Below are 10,578 nucleotides of genomic sequence, written 5' to 3'. Positions count from 1 at the left end.
ATTGACCCAGTCTGTTTTGCATGTTTTATAAAGTATAAATTATCACCCAATTCTGTGTTATATCTTCTTAGTCAACTTCATTCCAACATATCACCTCTAGTTTTACACTTATTTTTGGAATTCATGGTCAATGAATTCCATTAATAATTAATTATTATTACCTAGAGATTGCCATGGGGTACTTTCCATAAAATCATCTCTCAATGCAAATCAAACCAGGCTAACCGACATAAAAACATGCCAATCTCTGTATGGTGAAGGGTATGTGATGATGTGGGGCTATTTTAATTCCAAAGGCCAAGGGAACTTTATCATGATGCATACTATCCTGGATCCATGAAATAACTGGCCTTTAAAAATAAAAATCTGCCTGCCTCTATGGGAATTTAACATATGGGTGTCTATACTTATGCCCCCTGTATTTTAAGGAAGAACATTTATTTATTTATGATACATTATTCATTCACAAAGAAAATTGGTGTCCTTAAAGGTTGGATTTTTCCTATTTTTTTTCAATTAAGGCATTAAGATCAATTTCCAAAAGATGATTTTTTTTATTCCTCTTTTTAGTCCACTTTAGCATGGGTTCCTATACTCATGAGCAGCACTGTGTTGATGATGGTAAGATTACTGTAGCTAATGGCTAATGCTAAATACTGTAACATCACTGGGTTAATCACTGGGCAGCAGAATTAGAAAGATATTTAAAGTGACTATATGTAACTTTAAAATGTTTTTGAAACTGTGTAATGTTCCATCTGATGATCATAAATGACCTGTAACAGCAAACGAGATTAACAGTGAAAAGAACGCTATTTTTATATAGTGTTTATTAATGACTCTGCCCGGGTCTGATTTTTCCCGAGAAGTCACAGAATGATTTACGGCAGGTAGACGGCGCTACGGTAACACATTCTGACGGGTCACAGATTTCTTCGTAACACCTGAATAACCTGTGTTAGTGTATCCAGCCAGGTAAAAGGTAGCAGGAGATATCGTTCTAATGTTATTTTGAGTTATCTGCTGTAGTTATGGCTGATACTGCGGCAGGGCCATCACAGAAAAGAAGGAACTTAAACGAACAACTAAAAGCTAAAAGGAAAGCGAGAGATGACAGGCAAAATCACGAGTCAATCTCTGTCGGGCTTTCAACAGATGGAGACAATTACGGGATTGTACATGATTCAAAAACGTCTCCGAATTGTCCCTCAGGTATGTAATATGTCTATTTCATTCTTAAATAACTTTACAATGCGCTATGTGGTTATACGTCAGTAGCAAAAGTAGTAAATTACGTCCCCCTTCCGTTTAGCGTTATATTCCTTTTACTCCTTGTTTGTGTTGGCCTACTATTTTCTACAATAAACTCTTAATGCTTTGGCTCATGACACAGTGACAGTGATAACGTTACCCGGTTTAGCTCATGATACATCCAAAGTAGGCTAAGTTATTGTATGCAACACTTGAAATGCAACGATGCATCTGTACCGTATTCTCTTATTGTAAATGAATGATTTTCTGTCTGAGCAAGACATTCATAGACCTCCCCGTAACGCTAACTCAGTAATCTACAGTAGATAATACAGCAGCGTAAAGAAAAGACCTTTATGACAGCAGGTGTGGTAAAAAAAACTTACACTTTTGTCTAAAGTGGTCACTAGAATCAACACAAACTGAAAGTTACATATAGCCACTTTAAAGGAACACGCCGACTTATTGGGACTTTAGCTTATTCACAGTAACCCCCAGAGTTAGATAAGTCCATACATACCCTTCTCATCTCCGTGCGTGTTGTAACTCTGTCCGACGGCTCCACCGGTAGCTTAGCCTATCACAGATGCTGAAGGTAATCGGTTCCAACTAGCATACTGCTCCGAATAATTGACAAAATAACGCCAACATGTTCCTATTTACATGTTGTGATTTGTATAGTCACAGCGTGTACAACAAGGTCACATGAGACACAGCCATCTTCTAACCGTATATAAACTGGGAACTATATTCTCAGAAAGGCGAAGCACTGCTACTTCTGCTTCTTGGGCGGAGTGATATGCTTGCAGCACCTGAAAAACCCCGAGCAGAGTAGCAATGCTTCACCTTTCTGAGAATATAGTTCCCAGTTTAGACATTTAGATAATGATCTAACTTTGGTGAATTTAGGATAAATTTGCAGGTGCAAATAGACAAAGAGTAGTATAATAAACACCTAAATGTGTATTTCGGATGTTTCTCCCCCCCCCCCCATAGTCTGAAAGAAGACATGCTATGGAAGCTAAATAGCCCAAAAACTCTAAATTGAAAAATGATGGTTTTACCTGGGGTGTCTCCCCTTAAATGTTAATAAACTGAAAATCTGAGAGTAAATGGTGATCTATCTACAGCAACTACATCATCAGACACAACCACATCTCTTTTTAATAAAAGACAGAATAACAGATAGGAATCCAGGTCATTCAACAGCTGTGTGTGTGTGTGTGTGTGTGTGTGTGTGTGTGTGTGTGTGTGTGTGTGTGTGTGTGTGCGTGTGCGCGTGTGTGCGCGTGTGTGCGTGTGCGTGCCGGCATGCATGATTGCGTTTGTGTGCATGTTTGAGATCAAACAGCCAAAAGAGTAAATCCTCTTCAGACACAATATGACCTTTGACACTTGACCTGTGTGTGTGTGTGTGTGTGTGTGTGTGTGTGTGTGTGTGTGTGTGTGTGTGTGTGTGTGTGTGTGTGTGTGTGTGTGTGTGTGTGTGTGTGTGTGTGTGAGTGAGAGTGAGTAAGTGAGTGAGTGACCTATTCCTGGGTGGTGGTGTTTTATATATACTGCAAATGAAAAGGGAGCAGAGCTACACGACCTATCCATACACACATGTACACAAACACACACACAGTCACATTCTCCGACGGAGGTAAAAGATCCACACTTTCTTTTAATCTTGTGTGTATTTGACTATATATCTGCAATGAAAACAGACCTGACTTGCTAAAAGAAAGAAAGAATGAAATAGTAGCAGCAGTGTTAGTATATATCTAAAGTATACAGAAGTACAAAATAATAATAATGAATATATATATATATATATATATATATATATATACACACATATATATATAATATAAAGTCCACATTAACTTTATATATTGCTGTTCATGTCATGTAGTTTTTTTTTTAACTGGACTTTTAAGTAATCTGCCTTAATCAGATAAACTAATAATGTCTTTTGTCCAACAGTACGAAAATCCTGACGTGACAATATAAATACTTAACTTCCTTAAATAATTGAGCAATTTCCAAAAATGATATAAATACACTTTCTGTCAATTGATCAGTTTAGCACCATTGAGAAAAGTAACTCAACTCACTGCTCTAACTACAAAGATTATGCTATATATACAAGGTGTACACTGGGATTATGTGTGTGAAAAAATGACAGCCACTGTGAGCTTCTCTTTCAGGGATGTGCCAGAAAATTATTTCATGGAGCTAGTGAATCAAGACCAGCTGTAAAAATCGCCATCTTGATTTGTATTCTACAAATGTATGTATTTTTCAGTGATTAGATCTGAGCTGAACCCAGTGACTGTAATTTAAACTGTTAAAGCACATCTGTGATAGAAAAGGCGTTGAATTAACATTTTCATGATATTTCATGCATATTAATTCACTATTAATTATGTGTTAATCAACCACATCTTATCAGTTATAACATCTATTGGAACCTTAAGCAGAATTGATATTTTTTTTTTTTTTTTTATCGTTTACTCTCCAAATGTATGTTTGTGTTGAATAAGGTACTGAAGTGGCCTGTAGTTAAAAATCCAATTTTCTATCGTATGTTAGCATGGATGTGAGGAACTTCAACGCTTTGAATGTTCCCAGGATGTAGAATTATTGTCAACCTCATGTACAGTTGCCAGAGCTTATGATGTGGTAGAGTGAATATGGGATTTTCAAAATGAATGTATTAATATGTAATGTTATGTGCTATTGAAAAAAGAAAGGAAAATAATGAACATACAACACCATGTAACCCACCAGCTCAGTCTCTGCTGCTGCTGCTGCTGCTGACCCAAGTTGGCTCTCAGGAGGGTGATGATAATGATGATGATGATGATGATGAAGGGGCTGGTGTTTATTTAGTCCAGCTCAGACCTGTGGCCTGGGTCGTCGTCTGGTGGCGTCCCAGTCCAGAGAGCCTCACTTAAGCTTGATGGAGATGATGGATGGCCTCCTGAGCCCCAGAGCCTCTGCACTTCATCAGCATGATCAGCCACTGCTGCTGACACTGCAACACACACACACACACACACACACACACACACACACACACACACACACACACACACACACTGCAGGCCGGTTCACACAGTGCGCCTGCTAACACACCCCGCTGACACTACAGGTACTACTCCTACTGTTGCTACGGTTACTACCAACACTCATCCATACTGACTATTACCTTTGCTGCTAGTAATAATAATACATACACATAGCGTTATTATTATGACACATTACATTATTATTGCTTTTGTACAAAGACTTTTATTTTTATGTAATAATAGTAAGAAAAAGGATAGCCTAAACTATTAAAGTCATATTTTTCTACTCTATATTTTCTTTCAGTTATGTGAATTCACATATTAAATACCATTTTACAAATTTTACAAAATAAATGAAAATGATTTAAATTAAAAAGGAGGCTGAGAATGAAATGCATAAATAAAAAATAAATATTAATTGCATAGGACATACGTCAAACACATATCTCCACACCAAATCAAATCAGTGCCCAATTTACACCCAGATTTATATTTATACATTTTAACAAATCATTCTTTAATTTCATTTTCAATTTCATTCAGATGATTTCAATTCATATTTAATATTGAATACTTTGAACCCATTCTGTTAACTGGTGCGTCAGTCAATAGAAACGTGTGCTGTGCAGTCAAACATGGTTTTAACCCCACAGAACTTTATCTTGAATTCTAGAGGAGATCCCAAAGTTTCCAAAAAATACCAAATATGTCAAACTGTATTTGGGGATTTCTGCTTCTCAAGGACTCACAATACTGTAGAAGGCTCTCTTCGCTCGCTTCACTTATGTACCTGATGAAAAGCAAATTTGAGCTTGAAACGTAATTTTTCTAATGCAATAAATGAAATGAAGTTTAAAGGGCACTCCCTTTCTAGTGTGACGAGTCCTTGGGAGGCAGAAATCACAGTGACAGTTTTTGGACTCAGCACCTGGACGTGTTTGTACAATTCAAGACGATGGAGTGGTGTAACCATAAAAATCTTGGGTTTGAATATTTCACTTCAAATGACTCCCTGGAACAAACTTAAAAAGAAATACAATTACATGTTAATGGTTTAAAAACATCAATACATTGATTTTTTTGATTTTTGATTTTAAGAATTTTAGTATTCTCCATACTTTGGATTTGGACTACATTTGGCCCCAGAATCAAAGTTTAACTAAATTGTACTTCATTTAAGTAAAGATGTTTGGGTCAACAAGACCTCCAAAACCATACTACGATAGGTTAGATCGATAGTTTATTCCTACCCTCTAATATAGTGGTTCTCAACCCCAAGGGGGGTCACAAGATAATTTCTGGGGGTCGCCAGATGGTTGGGGGGAAAAAAATAATGAAATAACATATTCTAGACTGGAGAATGGTTTTTACATTACTGTGTTTGGTACATTCCATGTGTTATATTCAGAGCTTCATTTGTAAATAAGGACGTCCTGGAACACAGAAAGGGCTTTGAAGGCGCGATCAGGGGGAGAGAAATTGTCACAAATGCATAAAAAATCCACAGAGCCTGGAGCACGTTGGAAAAGGCTAGGTGCTATAGCTGCTAAAGGTAAACTGTCATTAAAGCAAAGCATTATTTGTTAACATGTCTCAATCAGAGCATTTGCAAAAATCACTCAAAATCAGCAGGGGGAGGCGTGTAAAAACAGCTGTTTACACCGGTTTGCAGCTCAGTTTTTTGACATTATTCTAGGGCATCACGACTCGAAAAGGTTGAAAACCACTGCTCTAATACAACCCGTAGGAGCGTTTCATAAATTAGCGCCCCTAGCGGTGGCAGGAATTACGACCCACAGGAGCGTTTTCCATCCTCATATCTAAACCAGAGAACGGAACGGTTACAGTTTTAAACATGTTAACGTTGTGAATCGGTTGCAGTTTGGTTACATTTAGGCACCAGAACTACTTAGTTAATTATAAAAGAAGAAAAAAAGATTGGTTTGGGTTCAAATCAGTACATTTGCTAAAGGGTAACTACCGTTTTTTTATAACGGTACATTAATTAATATTTTCACATGTAAATCGGTAAACTATGTGTTTATTTTGAGTTGTGCTGGTTGGAAAAGTGGCAAGACGACCCAAAACTGCTTTTGATAGTTTTATTTTGTTTCTGTCGACTTTGAATGAAGTGTGTTTTACGATGCTAAAATGACACAATTTTACGGATGTTTTTATGTTTAAAAAAAACTAACTCTTAAACAGAAAGGTCTACCTCCTTAGAAATCCTTTCCATAATGTTGTCAGACACTTAGAATATTAATTTGAGCCTGTCAGTGGCAAAACGAGCACTTTTGTGAAGGTAAAAACAAGCTGGACAATTGCCCTATTAACTTACATTTTAGCTTGTTTCTCCGCTGCCGACTGCAGCGATCTTGCTTAATACTGGACCAATGTCAAAGATTGTTGTTCCCATCAGTCACTTAGACACAAAAACATAGTCCAGGTTGAAAAAAGCAGTAGTTAACCTTTAAGTTACTTCACTGCCGAATGATGCAGAACATGGCTCCATTTGTTTTGTTTGTTCCATAAAGTTAAAAAGAAATTTGCCGTTTACTTTTATTTTAAAACGGACCATAACCCCAGTCTCTTGTGTCAAAGTCCTGTGTTTGTTTGACCCATCTACCACCTCAATCTGCCTCCTTACGTGGAGTTGTGGAGTTAGGCGCTCTTATTCTCACATTACTTTTTGCTTTGCTCCCTTCATAATTACTACAGCCACCAGAGGGCGCCGCCACTATAAACATGTATATTTGTCGTAATTGCTGCTTGAAAACATCGAGTTATGTGGGCGTTTTTCGGGACAGGAAAGTCTCAGAACACAGGACATGGTGGACTTGTCCTTGGTGAGAGCTCATGTATTGGTAAATGGATGTTGTAATTGGGTTAGTCCACAAGCCTTTTAGCATCAAGCAACCACTGAAGGCAGTCTAGTAAAATGCAACTAACTACGAGCTAAATGAAAAGCACAGCCACATGAAGCAGAGATGAAGAATCAATAAAAACTCAAATGAAAAAAGAGAGGATTAAGACAAAGAGAGACAGAAAGGATATTAACCCGTATCCATTGACATCAGACAGAGAAGGAGAGATGCTGACACAATTAAAGACACAAGAGAAAAAAGGATTTACAGAGGGAAGAAAAAAAAACTGGAAAAAAAGCAGAATTAATTGATATCACATTGCCGCTTGCTGTGAGCCAGGAATGACTGGTGGCCATTTTATATGAATACTAACAGAAGGTTTCAGAGATTTCGATGTGTGTGTGTGTGTGTGTGTGTGTGTGTGTGTGTGTGTGTGTGTGTGTGTGTGTGTGTGCGTGCGTGCCTGCGTGCGTGTGTGTGTGTGTGTGTGTGTGTGATTAGAATAAATGCAGCATGGTGGATTTAAAAATCAGAGATCAGCAACAACTCTTGATCACATAACTAAACTGAGCATATTTTTCATAAATAAGGGGGAAAGCTTACACATTGATGACAGAGGAATACCGAATACATGTGACAAAACTTTTCAAGTGATAATCTGTTTTTATATTTTATACACTGGAATAATGTGAATGTGAGTCTGTATTAAATAAATCATTAAATAGAGGGTAATTAAAAAAGAGAGTCAAAAATAGCCAAAACTGGGCTTATGAAGCACACTGTAATGCCCTTTTCTTGAACTGAAGATTTCTCAAGCTGTGTGGGGCCACAGGCTTGGTTTGAGCAAATAAAATTTAAAAAAAACTCTGTTTATAGATAGATAGATAGATAGATAGATAGATAGATAGATAGATAGATAGATAGATAGATAGATAGATAGATAGATAGATTGATTTTTATTGTCATCAACTGTACATACAGAGTGCACATATGAATGAAATTCCGTTCCACTGGCTCATGACTACTGCTTTCACTAAAAACAAAAGTTAAAAAAAGAAATTACTAATGCTACAGTGTTATTTTAACATTAAAATATAACACTAAAATAAGGAGTTTGACAGCAGCATAAATATTAATATTGCACACATTGAATGACAGCATATAAAAAACTGTACATTTAAGAAAAATAGATACTGTTATTGCACGTTATGAATAAATACTGTTAATGCAGTGTCATAGTTCACTTTGATTTCATTCATTTATTTAACAGGGGCCTTGCACATTAATAAAATTGCTGTGAATGCGCTTAAGTTAGCCAAAAACATGGCAGTGCGTTAGGACAGACTGGGGAGGGCGAGATAAGGTGACAGCTGACAGCAAGGCAGGTTCACAGCACAGATATCAAACTGAGGCAAAGGCAAGGGCTTAATGTAGCTAAAACATTACTGTAGATAAAACATAAAATGATGTAAATGTAAAAGCATCTATCAGCATGAAAAGAACATTAACTACATAATACCACGTAATGCCATTTAGTAAGACGAACATGCGGTGATGATTATGGCAAATTAAAAGAAAAACAGGAGCTGTTTCAAAATACGTAGAATCAACTTCCTCCATTAAAAATCAATGGGAGCGAATGAACCCAATATGGCTTTACATGAATACCACAATAATTCATTTAATTATGTTTAATGTTTCAGTTCTGTACTTTACGTTTCCAGTTTAAGTTTTTTGTCCATAGCTTAAAGTGGGACTATTGAAGGAAATGATTCTTCCTAATAAATGAAAAGCTAAATTCATAAGCAATAAAATGCACCCTTATCATCCAATACAATACCTTTATCATTTGTTAATGCCAATTAGTTGTGGCCACAGTTGGTGCTGTTTACCAAGAGTCACACAGTGTCACTTTAAAGAGCACAGTCAGCATGAAGAGTGACAGTAAGCATGGCTATGCAGACAAAGAGAAGAAACCCAACAAGCTGTGTCAACAGTCTAAATAACGATGTCACAGTATCTCTCATGTAGTCTGACTGGCAGATGGTTTCTGGGAAATGCAGTACAGAAACACTGCAGCAAAAGCTATTTGCCCTATAGTTGGAACAAAATATCTCACAGATTACCACTTTAGAATTGTAAAACTGACCCGTTGTGTATTTTCAAGTCAAACTCAGAGTGAAATAATATTATATATTGTCGTATAAAATTCCAGGTTAGGTTAAAAGGCATTTCTCACAGGCTTTAAATACACCTTTGGCCTCACAACTGCTACTTCTGTCACTGCGAGCTAAATCAAAGCTAAAGCCCTTGAAACAGAGCCATCAAAACCCACAGAAACCACCACCTCCAAACACAGGAGGATTTACACCATTTCTGCTTTCTGTCTCCCTGCCTGTTGCTCTTGTTTCTCTCTGTCATTTCACAGCGCTGCTGTCAGCCTGCTGCAGGCCCAGCTTTTACTGCTAAACTTTTACTTTCATTACGAGATCATTTTCTCATGTGATATCGGTCTCATGATTAGTAACAGTGTTAGTATGATGATTCTGACCACTGTATTTGTAGTTAGGGTAACTTCTGACGGAAAAGCTTTAAAACTGTATGAAACAATATACAAAGACCCTTGAAGATGTTTGATTTTTATTGTTATGTTAAAAATAGATAACAAAGCATATACACTTCACTTCTTACAGGGCACAGGTCCAATGTACAATATACTTGTAAATAGTAGGGGTGGGAATCACCAGAGGCCTCACAAAACGATATCATCACGATACGATATTATTGGGATTTTAAACATATATATTGCAATTTATTACCTTTTTTCCAACTTCAACTGTGAAGTCCCCCAAAAGGAAACTTTGCCAACATCTGTTTTATCTAAAAAGATACATTTCTCTGTTTGCTCATCTCACTTCAATTGTATTGCTGCAAAATGGGATTGTCAAGCAGACAATCTGACCAACACATATATAATAAAAGATCAATACTTGGCATGTGTGTATCGATATAGTATTGGCGCAAAAAATATCGTGATACTATGCTGCATCGATTTTTTTTACCCCCACCACTAGGAAATAGTGATATCAAATAAAGCATATACAGGATCCCATACTGTTATACTCTTATTTTTCTACATATTACATCCAGTCCAGTTTACAACCAGTCAAAATACCTGCAAGAAAATACTAGTGATAAGATAAAGGAAGGCTGTTTATGTCAGTAGTATTGCCAACTTCCCTTTATTAATTGTCCCGTAAATATCACAGGTTACTGTATATGTGTTCATCCTCTTGAGGTTAAAACTCATTCGTTGCAAAGCTGGAACCACATTTGGAGCGTGTGTTGGAAACCCTGGCAGACTAAATGATGGCAAACACGTTTAGTTTTTCAATATTATTTCAAAG

The sequence above is a fragment of the Sander vitreus genome, chromosome 2 (assembly GCF_031162955.1).
Source record: "Sander vitreus isolate 19-12246 chromosome 2, sanVit1, whole genome shotgun sequence".
In the NCBI taxonomy this organism is placed as follows: Eukaryota; Metazoa; Chordata; class Actinopteri; order Perciformes; family Percidae; genus Sander; species Sander vitreus.
This window is presented reverse-complemented; position numbering follows the sequence as displayed.